Genomic DNA, 15301 nt, shown 5'->3' with positions numbered 1-15301 from the left:
ATTCAATGCCTGCATTAATCTACTTGAGCGGATTAGCTGTGGTGACTGTAGACAGGTAGCTGTGGCTGGAGAAGGTAGCTCACTGGGGGTGTCCCTCTAGGGTACACAGTTTGTTCCTGGTGAGCAGAGCCCTCTCTCAGCTTCCTGGTGCCACCTTCTCTGCCACACCCTTCTGCCTCTCCTGGGGCCCAGTAATGGAGTCGGCCATCTGTGGACAGAGACCTCGGCAACTGTGAGCCCCAAGTTAAGTTTTCCTTCTCTAACATTATTCTTGTCAGGTTTTTTGGTCACAGTGGCAAAAAAATCTGACTAAACAATCCCCTTGAAATGACCTCATCTTAATGTTCCATTTCTTCCGTTAGAACCTGACTAGCACAGCGATGTTTGTCGATGTGTGTCACTTTAATACATATGGCATGATCTAGAAGTTCATTCAAAGATAACTATTAAAGTTTTCAAAGTGATCTTTCAGTATGAATATTGAAACAGTAATTCAGTGGCTCAGAAATATGCTGGAAATTTACAAAACCCATTTGTAGCTGACTGGTTTGGGAACTCACTGACTTCATTAAGCCAAGGGTTTTTGTTTGTTTGTTTGTTTTTATTTATTGGTGTCTTGTTTCTGGATTTGCTTTTACCATTTCATGGAACCAGAGATGGGAAGGAAGGTGCTCTAGGTCACTCAGAAAACACACGGTTGTGTTGATTGTCACATTAGAACCCAAATCTCCATGATTGTGTAGCCAAGTCTGTCTTCATCATATGATGTAGCTCAGTCCCAGCATTTATGACCTGGGCTGAACAATGAGATGGTACCTTCTGCCTTTTAGCCATGGTCGAGTCTTCTCCTGTGTGTCTTTTCAAAGTTTCATGGCCTCCATTTAAATCAATAACTCCTGCATTGCCCAGAAAACACAGATCACAAGCACCTGCCCAGCGCACATTTCAGTCCATTTCCTGGATACATCTGAGTGGACACAGAGAAGCTGGGCAACCAGATTGACACTTTATGGGAACACAGGCAAAAACCAGAAGTCAGCCAGCCCCAGGGGACAAGACGATGACCAGCAACTGTGGTCTTCCATGGAAGAGAATCCCAGGGTGAAGCTGGACAGAGGTCACACTTGACGTTTGCTTGCTAGAAGGGGGCAGTTGTGGCATGTAAGGCCCTCAAGCCCCTAATGAAGCTACCAGCGTAGCCTTCATTTTCACTTTTATAAGATCCAAAAAACCTTCTTTGATGGAGGGTGCTGAATTTCTCCGTAGTTGGGATCCATCCCACAGGCTGAAAAGTTCAAAAGTGGTTCTTGAAATTTAAAACTAGGCGCCTTCACATCAACAGCCAGATTTGTATGTCTCTTGAAATGTTTGTGTTGGGTTCTTTTGAACCCAGACTCTGACTTGGCGACTGGTGGGGACCAGATGCTAATCCTCCCAGTCCCCCAGGGTTGCCCAGCTCTCACCTGCAACACCTGCGGAGGTTGATTGTTCTTCCTTTGGTGTTTTGGTTTTGGTTTGGGAGGCTGGACCCTCCACACATTCTCATCTCTGTATCCAAAGGAAAAGGGAGGCCTGACATTGCTTACTCCTGACTCACTGTCCCTTGGATTCTTGGAGCTCAGACCCAGAATACAGTGGAATTTCATCACTTTTCTTAACAACTATCTTTATCTCTGAGTGAAATGAACACAATTTTTTGTTTAAATCTTTTCAGGTAATCCATGTGCTGTTTTTTGAGCTAAAACAAATATATACATATATTAATCTTTAATATATGGCATGAAGATCATTATCTCATGTAAGGCTAACAGAATGATTAATTTTGATGGTAAGATATATTCTATGAACACTTTTTAATATCTCATTTACTCAGTGAATTGAATAAATCTAGCCTGTTTGCAACCAGGGATATTAAGCAAACTCAGATTTTTAAATGCCTCTGACTCCTCCCAAATTTTGACCAAAAAAAAAAAAAAAGAAATTTCCAAGTGAAATTTTTAGGTCACTTGCTAAAATAATCTTTTATCTGTAAAGTTTATTACAGAATTGTTAAAATTTCCTTTCATGATGTTAAGCCATTCCATACACTTTAAACAATAACAATGGTGTTTCCACAATTGTAATGGCCAGATACAAGAAATTAGAATTTTTTGCTTCTAAGCTATAATAATAATCACCTTGCAAATTGGGAGCTATGGCTCCTGCCATGGTCCTGGGCCTTGGGAGTGTCATAGCACATGTGGCTAGCCCAAGATGAGATCAAAATTCAAAATTCAAAGTATGTTTTCTGCTGGAAGCATGTCACTCTTGCACCACGTTATAGCAGAAAATTTGCAAATGTTACATCGTAAGTCGGCATCCCGTCTGTGCACTGTGTGATGGTCCCTGTAAGCCAGGCTGGAGCGTGGCTTTTCTGCTTTGCTTTCTCAGCAAGCAGGCCTTCTGTGCCCCCAGCTCTTCATTTGGGGTTGCTGCATCCCATGGGCACAAATGATCCCTTAGACCACTGCATTTTTCTACTCCAAGGATCATAGAAGTCTGGCTTCTATTTGCTGAGGTGCAGTTTGCCCCAGAGAAGAGTTGGAAATGTCAGAACAATGAAACAAAAGAGCCTTCTGCAGCAACTCAGCCTTATCAAAACCTCACATCCCTTAATGCTTTCACAAATGGGAAATGAGCCCCAAAGAATCAATTGCTCAAGTGAAAGCAGAGAGCCAGTTCTTTCTTCCAAAGTTATTCTTCAAAATGGGGAAAAGCAACATTTTATAAACAGAATCTAATCTTCAGTCACCCACCTGGAAGTACAAACTCCTGTTGTGCTTCTTATCAGATCCTAATAATGGCACAGCACAAGAGAGGAATTATATTTAGATGTACAGTAACCCAGAAACACTTTCCTCCTCTGAGCTCGATGATTTTGCAAGGCTTTGTTGCCAAATATTTTCACACCTGCAACGGAAAAACTTATTTAAAGGCCCTTCTATAAATGGAAGTGAATTGTGTGCTAATTGAAGTTTTATGTTCTTGAGTTTTCCTTTTTGGCACACAGGTAGCTCAGAATTCTAGCTAACCTCCAGTCAATGGCACATCAATGTGTGCATTCATGCATGGCTCTCTCTCTTACCCATTTTACCCCTCTCTGTTCTCAACTTTGTCACCACTAAACATCACTGCACTGTATCTCCCCCAGATGTGACAGATCCATGCTATTGGTGATATCATAGGAAACATATTAATAATTAGTGTGTCTGTCTTAAACTCACATCATGGCACTGTGTTACAGAGCTGGTGTTTCCAGGTTTTCTTTATTCCTACTAGGCTTTAGAGATCTGTCAGGTGTGCCATTAGAATGTTTAGTTCTAGCCATTGTGATCCTCAATCAATGGAGCTCCGTCTCACCGCCTGTATTCCCAACACACTTCCTGAGAATTTTTGTGTCCACTAATTCAAGAAATTTCTCAACCTTTCATATGGGTGAATTTTCATTCCTGCAAATGTGGCTTTTGTGCAGGTAGACATTATGTTTGCCCAGCTATTTTTAAATTGATATTTTAATATATTACAGCAAAACATCAAAGCCCAATTTTTCCTAAACTTAAGTTCAATTTACAAACCTTAGTATGACATTTACAAAGCTGATAAATTTTACAATTTAAACTAACTTATATTTCTTAAATAGCATCATGTGCCACATAACCGTGTTTTGGTGATGTGATGGTGTTACTGACTGACACATTACCCCTTCTGGCTTGTGAAAATATATTCTATGTGACAAAAACTGCCCTAAGGTGCCATTCCCAGGATGTGTCCCCATGATCCAGCTTCTCATGACTACATTTTAAACTGCATTATACACCTAATCCTGTCACTCATTTTCAAGTTATTAAATTGCTCATTAAGAACAAAACTATATGATCAAGAACTTAAATGATCTTAGTGGACATAGAATATTAAACTTTGAAGCAGAGTGGGCTTGAGACATGCTAAACATTTGAAGTCCTACTAAACATGCTAATGCTGCTGGAGCTGGAGACCAGGAGGCTGAGGGAAGAGTCAGCCACAGAGAGACAAGGACTTGGCCACCTCATTCACATGTGGAGGAAACCATAGGGACCTGGAGGAAGTCGGGAGAATAGTGCTTGCCACAGGCTGGGGCGAGTGGGGAGGGCTGGGTGGGGAAAGGTCGTCCAACCGGTTTTAGTCACAGTTAAGGGAATCAGGTCTCATGCAGCAGGGTGGCCATAGAGGAGGACATTGTACTGCTTAGAATAAAGAACCATAAGAGAGGACTTTCAGAAAAAGTGGTAAATGCTTGAGGAGATAAAATGTTTGCTCAGATTCAAGCAAAGCACAATGCTTACATCCACCCAAACATCACGCCACCCCATAAAGACATACAATTTCTACGAGTCCATTAAAATGTTCTCAATACACTGAGTCACCTAACAGAAACAGGAACATAAATGACAATGTGCCAATATCATTTGAGAGTTACACGTCCTTTAAAGTCTTCCAACTCAAGTTCACTCTAATGATATTGGCTAAGCTGGGGGCTTTAGTGGAGACTGCAGGGCTAACATGTGCAAAGTCTTAAACATTTCAAATACTTAAAGACAGAATATACTAAATTTATAGCTGTAAAAACACTGAAATATTGACAGGGGTTGGCATGTTCTTTTCCTTGGTGCATTGTAGCTGCACACTGTGGGGTTCATTCTGCTGTATCTGTATGTGCATGGAATGTAATTGAAGCAATCTTTGCACCTGCATCTTCCCTGTCCCTCTGCTTCTCCCTCCCCAGATCTGCTTCCTCCACTCTATGGATATCCCATCTACTATTGTAACTGTTATTTAAACTAGTGTGTTATAATTACCCATTTATTATTCACTATATGCATATATGACTCATCATGGTGAATTCATAGGTGGGTTTAGCGTGGTTTGGGAGATTTCATTCCCCAGCACTTTCCTGTGCCTTTTTTTCCTCCCATCCTCTCAATCCTGTTCTTCATTGCTTTTTTGATCACCCCCACAAACATGCAGAGTTTTTAAAATTATCCAACCCTCCTCTATAGATTTGGCAAGAGAAAAAAATTCAACTTTTGACTTTCTGAGACCGGTATAATACACAAAACATAATGATCTCAATTTTCATCCATTTACTGGCAAATGACATAATTTCATTCTTTTTTTATGGCTAAGTAAAACTCTATTGTGTCTATATACATATTTTCTTTATCCATTCATCTGTTGATGGGCACCAGAGCTGGTTCCATAAATTGGCTATTGTGAATTACACTGCTATAAATATTGATGAGACTGAGTTTCCACAGTGTGCTGATTTTAGTTCTTTTGGATAAATAACCATGCAGTGGGATAGCTGGATCATATGGTTGTTCCATTTCTAGCTTTTTGAGAATTCTTCACACTGCTTTCCAGAGTGGCTTTCCTGCTCTGCAGTCCCACCCACAACATTTAAGTGCACCTTTCCCCCTAATCTTTCCCCACATTTACTATGGTTTTGTATTGTGAGGATTGCCATTTGTACTGCAATGAGATGAAATCTCAAGGTAGTTTTGATTTTCATTTTCCTGGTGGCTAGCAATGTTGAATTTTTTTCCATATATTTGTTGGCCATTTTAGAAATGTCTGCTGAGTCCTTTTGACCATTTATTGATTGGGTAATTTCTTTGGTATTATTATTATTATTATTATTATTATTATTATTATTATTATTATTATTTTTGCATTTTTGTGTATGCTGAATACCAACCCCTTGTTGGAGGAGCATCTGTCACAAATCTTCTCCCATCCTAGAGGTTCTCTCTTCATGCTTTTTCCCCTTTGCTGTGTTCCATTTATTATTTCTTTATTTCATTTCTTGAGTGTTAGGAGTCTTGGTAAGGAAGCAAATGCTCATGGTAACATGTTGGTGTGTTAATCTTATGCTTTCTTCTAGCATTTTCAGAGATTCTGGTGGAATTCCTCAGCCTTTGATCCACTTTGAGTTGACTTTGTTGCAGGACAAGAGAGAGAGATCTGAATCCATTTTCCACATACCGATGTCCAGGTTTTCAAGTGCCCTTTGTTAAAAAGGCTATCTTTTCTCCAACATATGTTTTTGGCTCTCTTGTCATGGAATAGATGCTGTAGCTTTGTGGATTTGTTCCTGCATCTTCTATTCTACTTCATTGATCTTCATGTCTGTTTTTATGTCAGAATAATGTGATTTTTGTTGCTTTGGCTTTGTAGTATAATTTGAGATCGGGTATTGTTTTGCCTTCAACCTCTTTCCTATTGCTCAGGATTGCTTTGATTATACTGGGTCTTTATTATTTCAAAGGAAGGACTTTTTTCTGCTTCCATGAAGAATAACATTAGTATTTTGGTGGAATTTGCATTGATTTGTAGATGGCTTTTGGTAACGTGACTATTTTGACAATATTAATTCTTTCTATCCATGAACAAGGGATGTCTTTTTATCTTCTGAGGTCATCCATTTCTTTTTTCAGTGTTCTATAGTTTTCATGAGGTGTTTCACCCCCTTAATTGGGTTTATTCCCAATTATTGAAGCTATTCTGAATGGAAGAATTTGATTTCTTTCTCAGAAGATTCATTATTGGAGTACTGCAAAGCTATTAATTTTCATGTGTTGATGTAATATGCAACTGACTTCTTAGAATGAATTTGTGAGAATTCCCTCCCTTTCCATTTCATGGAATTATTTGAAAAGGGTGGGTGTTGATTCTTTTTTAAAGTTCTGATAACTCAGTTGAAAAATCATCTGGTCTTTAGCTGTCCTTTTTGAAAGGCTTTATATATATATATTTGCTTCAATCTGGTTGTTTCATATTGGTCTGTTTAGATTTTATATATATCCTCTTGATTCAATTTATGTATGTCACAAGTATCTGGATATTTGTCAATGCCTTCTATATTTTCCATTTTATTATAATACAAATTTTCAAAGTAGTCCTTAATGATACTCTGGATTTCAGAAATGCCCAGGGTGATATCTCCTTTTTTATTATTATTTTGGGTCTTTTATCTCTTTGTTTTGCTTAGTTTGGCTAAGTGTTTATCAGTTGTGTTTACCTTTTCAATGAATCAACTCTTTGTTGCATTGCTCCTTTGTATTTTTTGTCCTCAATGTAATTAATTTAAGCTTGGATCTTAATTATTTCCTGTCTTCTATGTTTTGTAATAAATTTGTCCCTTATTATTATCTATCCTGCTTTGCTATGGTCTTGAGATGGAGCATTAGATTTTTTTTTATTTAAGATCTTTCTTTCTCTTTAATGGAGGCAATTAATGCTATAAATTTTCACCTTAGAGTGTCCCAGATATTTTTGTATGTGGTATCACTATTCTCATTTGATTCTAGAAATTTTTGAATTTCTCCCTAATTTCTTCTATGATTCATTTCATGTTAGAAGGAGTGTATTTGATTTTCTTGTGTTTATGTGGTTTCTATAATTTTTTTTGCTGTTGATTTCTAATTTCATTCCATAATGATCTGATTAGATGCACGAAATTTCATTTTGTTATTGTTGTTGTTTTGTTTGTATTTCTAAGACTTGCTTTGTGACCTAGAATTTGATCTATTTTGGAAGTTTCTATGAGTTGCTGAGAAGAAAGTGAATTCAACCTTTGTAGAATAAAATTTTCTATAGATGATAGGCTCATTTGACTTATAGTATTATTTAAGTCACAAATGTCTTTGCTAATTTTATTTATGAATGACATGTCTATTTGTGAGAGAGTATTTCAAAATTAACAAGGACTATTGTATTGAGGTATATTTGCGTCTTTATGTCAATAAGGGTTGGTTTTATGTGGATAGATGCACTGACATTCAGGGCATAAATATTTACGATCGTTATATCTTCTTGTTGGATCATTCCATTTACCAGGATAAAGTAACTTTTGTCTCTTCTAATTAATTTTTTATGAAAATCTGTTTTGCAGGTGGGAGAATACCTACTTCTACATGTTTTTGAACTCAATTCACATATGATATCTTTTTTCCATCCTTTTCTTTCAGCTTATTGGTGTCATTGCCTATAAGATTAGGTTGTTTCAAACAGCAAATAATTGGGCCCTGTTTTTTAATCCATTTTGCCAATTTTTGTCTTTAGAGAATTGAGATAACTCATATTCAGAGTAATTATGGAGAAATGCTTATTGTTTTATACTGATTTTGATTTGCTTTATATATTTAATCCAGTATTAATTTTCCTTTACGTAATTGCTCTCCTAAGAAGCCTCATCCTTTTGTCAGCTCTGGAGTTTGTTTTTGAATTACTTTTTATATAATATTTCGTTAACTACTTTCTGTATTCCTGGCTTAGTGGTCTTGAGTTCCTTTAGTTTATCCTTATTGTGTAAAGTTTTTATTGTTTCTTAGGGAGTTTTATTTCATCTTGTCTATTTAGGGCTCTACATGCATCCTGTATTTGAATGTCTACCTCATTCCAGGGATTAAAAAATATTTTTGATATTATTTCACTGAAAAGTTTCTAATGCTATTAACCTGTCTCTCCATGTCCTCTTCTATACAATGACTTATGTTTTGTCTCTTGATGTTGTTCAAGAATCCCTGTATATTCTGACCATGGTCCCTTTTTCCCCTTTATTATATATGAGTGTTAAAGTTCATGTACCTGCCTTTGAGGCCTAGAGTTCTGTCTTCAAGGGATGAAGCTCTATTTTCTACATAATCTAACCTGTTGGTGATATTTTCAAGTAAATTTTTTATTTGATTCATTATCTTTTAATCCAAGAGCTCAGAGTGATTTACTTTCAGAATCTCTATCTCTTTATTGAAGTAGTGTTTCACCTCCTGTATTTGCTCTCAATTCATTCCTTAGAACTTTGAAACATTAAACATTTTACCATTTATTTTTACATACTTTCTCTAGAATTTCATTCACTTCAATATTTATGGGTTACTTTATTTAGTGATTGTAAGTTTTGAGGGCAGATATATTTGCTTGTTTTCTCAGATTTTCACAGGTCTTCAACTTGCTTGTCTAGTGAATGGATTCCTCCTTCTATTTCATGAGTGTGTTCTTTGGTGTGCAGTTATTTCTTTTGTAGTAAGTACTATGTTGTTGTGTATTAAAGCTCCAACATCTAGTCTTTTCATAGTCTCCCTGTTGATTTCAATGTCCAGTGCCACTCAGTTTGTTGCTGTGGAACTGCTAAGTTAATTCACTCTTGGAGAAATTCTGTGACACTATGGGTTCCTCTGAGCCATTTTCTTAGGACCCCCTTCTGTTTTGGCTATATGAATAGATGTCCAGGAGTGGAACTTGACGTCTCTCTCTAGCCATTTCTACTCGGAGCCTGGTCATTGGTTTGGGGATACTGTCTCCCATATTCTATGAGTTATGGTATATTTCTAGAGCTTTAGTGGAGTTAGGTTTTGCCTGGGTTGAGGTTTACTGATATTTGACTGAGTTTGGGGTCTATCTCAGCAGAGTTTCTACCCTCTGAGCTTGTAGTATTCCAGTGGCTTCCCAGAACTTTTAGAAACAGAAGAAGTGAGAAGAAACAGCAACAATAGTAGCTAAAAATTAAATTAACTATGTCATCTATAACACTAATTACCACACAGAAAGAAATGGTGAGGTCAGCAGTTAACATCAGCACCGGCCCTAAACAGCTGGGAAGTGTAGCTAGCATTCAAGTAAAAATTAGGTATCAACTGGATCATCCACAGGATAATAACTGTAAAAAATATGAATGATGGGTCACAGTAATTAGATAAATAGTTCTAAAATACAGTTCTAAACAACCTAAAATATACTTCTAAATAGTTCTAAAATTACATATCTGTATTAGAAGAAATGAAGTAAGAAGGCTAAAAAGGAGGTTGCCATCTCCTGAGTTGTTTTCCTGCCACACTCTTCCACCATGAGCTTCTGCCTCACCCTGGGCCCAAAGTTATGAAGTCAGCCAACCATAGACTGAACCTCTGAAACCAGAAGCCAATAGAAAAATTTCCTACTGTCTTCTTATCAAATCTTTTGGTCACAGCAATTGTGGAAATAATTTAGTATTTATAGTTACAAGTGTCACATTCCTAAGAAATCTGGGATTTATTGTCCTACGATGTCAGCATCTTCTCCATTTGGCCTGATTGCTTGTTGACGAGACATTTTTAAATGGGACAAAATCTGAACCTGTAACTATTTCATGGGATTGTTCTCCCCATGAGGAAGGGCTGCTGGCAACTTTTCCAACATCTTTATGTCTACCTGGTTTCTGAGTCTATGGTGCCAGCAATAGGCCCTCGGTAAAGACATCACACAGTAAGGTCACATGATTTGATTATTATCTCTTCCATTCAGATGACCTCACCTCTATCCTAAATAAATGATCCTATTTACAGCTGTTTGTATTCTGAAGTCTATCCCCTTCCCTCCTACCTATCAGAGCCTAAATAGTTATATTATGCACATTCATTGTGTTTTTATTCAATTCAAATGTTTTAGCATACAAAGCAATCCATAACGATGACACCCACAATTATTATTTTTAAACTTTTATAAAATAATTTTATGCCTTTAGCTACTTTTTTACTAAGTTTATTAAGTTAAGTAAATGACTGTTTTCAACTTTTGGTATGGATGTTTCTTTTTTAAGATTAATATACCTTCTAATAACAGAAATAATGTATGCAAGTACTGTTATTATAAAACATTTTACCAGTGTGCTTTCATTTTTATATATTCTGAAATATCAACAGAATAGACTCAAGTTCTGTTTTACTCTTTTACTAATGTCTTTAACTAAATATACAGACATAATTCAAAACCATCATTAGTGATTATGATTCATGCTACAGTTTGCATCTCAACTGTCCCACAAAGGCCTGGATGTTGAAGCTGTCGTGCTCATGGGAGGTGTGGGGGCTTTAGGAGGTAGAACCCACTGGGAGGAAGTTAAGCCTTTGGGGGAGCATGCTGAGACTGCAGCTCCTTCTTCTTCTCTCTCTCTCTCTCTCTCTCTCTCTCTCTCTCTCTCTCTCTCTCTCTCTCTCTCTCTACCAGCCACCATGAGGCATTAAGCTTCCTCTACTACATTCCTGACGTCATGTACTAGGCATCAGGAAAAAGCTATGAATTTGATATTTCTGGGAAATTTGTCCTAATGTATAGAGGGGTTTCTGATACACTTTTTCACTCTAGAAATGACGAGTCCTCCACAACTTTGTGATTTCCAAACTGTCCCACAAATGGATTACATAGCGTGTAACTCTTTGAGACTGGCTTTTTCACTTCTCAGGCTTCATGCAGAGTGTTGTTCTATCAATGGGCTGTATTTGTCATTGCTGAGCAGAATGTGATTGTACGGATTATCAGTCTGTTTATTTAGTTTGTGAAGGAAATCTAGGCTGTATTGCTGTTCTGGGCGATTATGAATACAGTTTTCATAAGCATTTGCTTACAAGATTTTGTGTGAATCTAAATCTTCACTTCTTTGACAAAATGTCCAGGTACACAATGGCTAGGTTAAGTGATAATTGTGTGTTTAGCAATTTAGAAAGCTACCAGAGACTTTTAGAGATTGAATAAGATACTGTGCATCAGAATCTCTCATGAAACACTGAGTAAAACAATCCTGTGGTTATTGATCTTACTATTAGTAACAGAAATAGCAAGCAGCAGTGAGGACTTAAGTTTAACTACTTAGGGTGTGTGATTAAGTCATTTATTGCCATATGGTGGTGTGTGCTGTCACCATCCTGTTCTCTCCCAGTGACCAGAACTGTGACAAGTTCATTTCCAACTATAAATAGAAAGAAATGAAACAACCAAACAAGCATGAAACAATCAATTGATTGTCATGTAACTCGATAATTTATAATATTAAGGACTGTTGTGGGTGCATGGGCTTCCTGCCTGAGCTCAGCTGCAGATGTGGTAGGAGGAACTCATGTTACCCACCTTAATCCCCTCCTAATCCATCTCCCCATGTGCCTGTGGTGATGACCAGAGCTAGCTGGATCCTAGGCTGAGTGGGCATGTTTTGTCTCATGTCTCTCACTCACAGGGTTTTGTAGGTAGACAATGACCAGCAAGTCATTTTTCAGTGACTACACAAAAGATGTAAATCATATTAATAGCTAATGCTTATTAAGTTGATAGCATTTCTCAGAAGATGTTCTAAATACTTTGCATCTATTAACAGACTTCTTTGTCACAGAATTGCAGCCAGAAGACGTTTGCTCAGTCTATAGGATGAGTATTAAAGAATAAAGAAGCAGAAATAAAATGTGCTTTGTGGGCACTGCAGCAGATACTGACATGCTGCCCAGGTCCTCCTGCAGGATTGGGTACTGAATCCCAGCTGCCAGAAGTGGTGGCAGTGGATGGCTCCTAGCAGCTGACCCCAGGGTAATGAAGAGAACTGACCCCCTTGCCTCAGCCAGTATTATGTGGAAAGGCCACCTCTGCTCCATAGCTCTTGTGGGACTGGCTATCAGATGGTACTTTAGCTTCTTCCTCCATCCAATTCTGTCCCCCTCACTCTCTCACTGTTGACTCCCCACAAACACCCCCCAATATACTACCAGTATGCAAATTCTTGCATACAGTGTGCACCGTTGCTTTTTATAGATGCCTAAATATTGCTTTCAAATGAGAGTCCTCGTTACAAAGGAACAGTGGATAAGGGAGGCAGGGGATGTAGAGACAATTAAGAAATGATGTTCACAATGCAGCATCCCATTTACCCAGGGAGGCAATGCTGCACAGGCTCAAATAAGATCCCAGGTTTATACAGGAAGTATGTAGGTTTCAGAGCTCAAAAATGTCACCAGCTATAAAGCTGTGCCTGAGGCCAATACAGCACAGGAGTTCAATTTGTAGTCACTGTTGGTCTGGGTCAGGGGGAGGGCATCAGAGAACTGATTATAGAGTTGTCATCCACAGACATCTATAGAAATAAAGATTGGCTAATGTGTAACCTTGTACAAAGGACCCATTCAATCCTCCCAGCACTGGTGACCATAGTGAAGCTCATGACCCCAGTCTGCACCTTCCCCAGGGGGATCAGGCTCCCACACTCAGAGAGGACCTTATGCCTATGGGTGTCCTTTGTACAAGGACACCTCAAATGGGGAACATGCTATTTCTCACTGGTCATTGCTTCCAGGAGCTCAAAGGACCCTAAAGACCTAAAGCTGGGGTAACAGGTCCAAGACTCAATGGTAAAGCTGCATCATAGTGAGTGATGCGGTGCTGTGAGCATGCCTCCATCCCCCCTCCAGCAACTGCCTCCATGAGGCCGCAGGGCTCATCTGCCACATCGTCCACTTCTCCAAGAAGAGGCAGGGGCTTGCATTTTAGTTTAAAACTTGTCAATATTGAAGTATGAATAACTAATTCAAATTTGTCAAAATGCCATACCCACCAACCCATGCTTCCTTACACCTGAAAATGCAATTCAGAATTTCACTGGATGTTAAAATTTCAGGGATTACTAGATGACTGGGTCTCCCCCCTCTTCCTCCTTAGAGTTAATAGGAGCTGATTCTCTGTCCCTACATCTTGCTTCCCACCCACACCTCTGGCTCCAGAGCTGGGCATGTGACTGACACCTGGCTGATTAGAGCGTTTCATGTCTGCAGGCTCCGCTATGAGTGTTGATAAGGCGCAGGTCTCCAATGAGAGCCCAGGAGCTCGAAAGGCCCAGGACTCTGTGGCCCTGGTGGGAAGCCAGAGAGCTTTCTGCTGCTGAGTTTTGCATGGGTGCTGTACCCCAAGGTGCCCCAGGAGCAGGGCTAGTGGCAGATGGAAACAAACAAAAGGAGAACAGGGACGAGAGCTTGCAGGAGTACAAGTAGCTGGGGCAAGACAAGTAAGCTCCTGATGTGTTTCAGGCCGTTTGCATTTTATTTTCTGTTCTGTAAAAACCCACAGTCCTCTCATTAATACAGCTCTTCCCTAACAGCAGAGAATGCATTTGTAATGCTTTGCAAGAAGACAAAAAGTTGGCTTAGCAACTATTCTTATTGAATTAAATTGATGGTATTTGCATGAGTATTTCTTATGAGACTTAAAAACAGTAGAGATCTATTTGAAAAGAAAAATAAACATAAAGATCAATTTTAAAACATTTTAGGAATGAAAATAGACACGAGTAGAAAAGATTTTTTTTATGCGGCCAGATGGATAGACAGTGCTGTGACAGGGGTCTTGGTCCATTTTGTGCCACTCTAACAGATCAGTAGATCCTGGGAGACTCTAAACAGAGATCTGTTTCTCAGGGTTCTGGAGGCTTGGAAGTCCAAGGTCGGAGGGGTGTGGCACCTGTGAGGACTTCCTTGCTGTTGTATTGCATGGAGAAGGTCAGAAGGGCAAGAAAGCAAACATGCAGAGAAGGGGGCTCGTTGTATCCCCATTTAATTGGGGACCCCCTCCTGCAGTTGGTAGCACACTCCAATGATAACCACAATCCACTCTGGAGGCAGGGCCTAATCCCATTTTAAAGGTTGCACCTCACACTACTGTTACCTGAGAATTCAGCTTCCAACACGTGAGCTTCAGGAGACAGGTTGACACCATGGCAGTATAGCTGACAGCTCAGGAAAAACCGTGAGACCAGGCCAGGCTGGCATATGCACACTCAACAATATAATTAGACACTTCTACTTATGGCACAATTATGTGGGCATGACACAGTAAGGGCAGGTGGCCTCCCAGTAGCTCAGAGGCCCAACCTGTATGCAGCAGGCAAACCAGGCACAAAAAGCAGAGGAATCTCCTGCCCATTCATTTCACCGATTGCTCTGCATGAAACAGGTTCTGTGTTGCATTTGAATAGAAATTGGAGGTACAAAGCCTTCAAAAGGAGAGGCTGAGACTCAAACTCTTACTGTGGAGGTTCTGCCATTGCTCTGGGCTGCCCTCCTCCCTTGTTCTCAGTGCCCACCCCTTTTATTTTGGAGACCCAGTGGCCCCATCAATCACTGTCACATGGGCTTTCTTGCTTGCTGTGGCATCAAAGGCATACTTTGGCACCAGAGTGTGCTGTGTGCTCAGCTGGGCCTGACAGCTCCTGGCTGCCCTGAGATCACCCGCCCTGCCCCAGTTTGCTCCAAGGGACAATGGCAGGGAAAGAGCATGTGCAGATGCCAATGTGGACGTCCTTGTGTCACCTCTCCAAAATGAAATAAGAGAGGGAGAAGAACAGACTGCTATTTTCAAAAAGGACATTTCCCCCATCTTATAATCTATTAGATGAGTGAAGAGAAAAGGCAGCCTTAATAAAAATGGATCGGAATTCTAT

Source organism: Ictidomys tridecemlineatus (assembly GCF_052094955.1).
Source record: "Ictidomys tridecemlineatus isolate mIctTri1 chromosome 1 unlocalized genomic scaffold, mIctTri1.hap1 SUPER_1_unloc_2, whole genome shotgun sequence".
Lineage (NCBI taxonomy): Eukaryota > Metazoa > Chordata > Mammalia > Rodentia > Sciuridae > Ictidomys > Ictidomys tridecemlineatus.
This window is presented reverse-complemented; position numbering follows the sequence as displayed.